The sequence below is a fragment of the Apaloderma vittatum genome, unplaced genomic scaffold (genome assembly GCF_000703405.1).
Source record: "Apaloderma vittatum isolate BGI_N311 unplaced genomic scaffold, ASM70340v1 scaffold31528, whole genome shotgun sequence".
Lineage (NCBI taxonomy): Eukaryota > Metazoa > Chordata > Aves > Trogoniformes > Trogonidae > Apaloderma > Apaloderma vittatum.
In genome coordinates this window covers 1-2016 of record NW_009729627.1, presented here as the reverse complement: position 1 = coordinate 2016, position 2016 = coordinate 1, and positions in this window count along the sequence as shown.

Genomic DNA, 2016 nt, shown 5'->3' with positions numbered 1-2016 from the left:
CCGGGCCACGGGACCACAGGCTCCTGTGGGGAACCATGGTAAGCTGGACACGGGCCTGCCCTCCAGAGATTAGAGCTGGAAGAGCTTTTCCAGAGCTCCAGCAAGCCCAGGGTTAAGGTGTCCTATAAATGAAGAGGAGCTCTGGGGAAAGGCAAATAATTGCATTGTTGGTGACAAACTAAACTGGCAGGAAAAAAGGTCATGAGGCTGGTTAGGGAGCATCTGAACGAGCTTCTCATGCCAGAGGGGATGGAGGGCTTAGCAGGACGTGGCACGTTGGCCACCACCAGGGTGAGCGTCTGAAAAAAAAAATCCTGTCAGAAGTTTCCCACCAGCAAGAGCAAGTTGGGGATGGGGGTAGGGAGTCTCTGCAGGAAGAAAGAGGCAGGGACAGCCGGAGCTTCATTTTGCAAAGAGTCCTTGGGTCCAAGCCACCCCAGCTGGGTGACTCTGGTCTTGTGGCCAGACTCCCCCCGCAGCCAGGAGCACTTCTGCAATCGGGGGCTGTGAGCCACTCCCCTCCTGGGTTGTCGCAAACATCTTGGTCGGTCCAGGGTGACAACCCAGCTGGACAGTCTCTGGTTAATGCAGACCAAAGAAAAAAAAAAAACAATGCACTAAAAAGAGTCTGGAAAATATTAATTAAGTGAATTGAGGTCTCCCTGCTGCCTGTCCAGACCATTCTGTCCAGGTGGGCTTTTCTTCCTCCCTCGAGGGTCTTCTTCACACAGCTGGTCTCTGCAATGCCACTGCCTCGTTTGTTGGGGTTTTTTTTTGTTTTTCTGTGAATCTGGTTTCAGTTTATCCAACCCTGTGCATCACCACGGGGCCAAGAAGGTGCTAACTCACTCTGGGGACACACAAGACTACCTTCTCGACACATCTAAGGTGCTTCCAGCTTCCAGGAGCTGGTGCTGGTACTGAACCATCAGCGTTAGTGCACTGTATCCATCTCCCTTTCATATTTATGTATAACCACCACAGTTATGATTGCTCGTTGTTGTGAGGAGTGCATATTCCTGTAGCTTTTTTTTTTTGGTTTGGTTTTTTTTTTTTATAGGGAGGGGAAGGGGGTGTGTGTTTTTCTTTTCCCGGTATGCTGCCCCCGCGTGGGGTGGGGGAAGTGTCTGTATACTGTATTTGGGCTAATGTCAAACTTGAAAACTCTTTTGCATAATGCAGCTCCAGACTCTGGATTTTGCAAGAGTCCCAGAGCTTGTGACAGGATGGGTGGCCTGATGTTTGGGGTTTGGTTTTGTTTTTTTTTTTTATTATTTTGTTTCAGTTTGTTTTGGTTTTCCAACAGGTGCTTTTTTTATTTTTTGGAAAAAAAAAACACTATTAATAATAATAAATTAGCAGAGATGGGTTTGTGTGTGTGTGTTGAGCCAAGAATCTCAAATGAAAAAGCTCAGAGTTTCCTTCATTCCTCTCTGGTGCGATGTTTTCGTTTGGGTTGGTTGTTTTTTTTCTTTTTTTATTTTTGTATTGATATTTTGCGCTGGTTGGTTTTTTGGAGGGAGGGAAGCATCGAAACCCAAAACCTGTGCCCCTCTTGTCCTGCCCAGAGAGATGGCTCTTTGTGAAATCCCTTTTTTTGTATCAGAAGCAACAGCAACAATAAAATTATTTTGGGTTAAGCTCTTCCGTGTCTTCCTCTTCGTTGGGTGCCGGGGGCGACTCCTCGCATCCTGGGACACCCTCCAGGGGGGTGACTTGCACCCACACATCCAGAAGACCCCTCTGGGTGCAGCAGAACCTGCTGAGCCTGCTCTCATCACGCAAACTGATGAAGACAAAGCCCACGGGTCCTGCAGTCAGGCTGGGACTGTCCCTGCCCGGAGCCACCGGCCAATGTTGGCCAAGGAGCATCTTCTGCACCGGGACCTGGGGGTGATGCTCCTGCCCCGTGTGCTTTCCTCCCCCTCACCCCATCCCCTCTGGAGCTGCTCCAGCTTGTGCTGGGAGCTGTGGGCGCCCACCAGTTCTCCTCCCAGTGCCTGCTGGGACATGTCA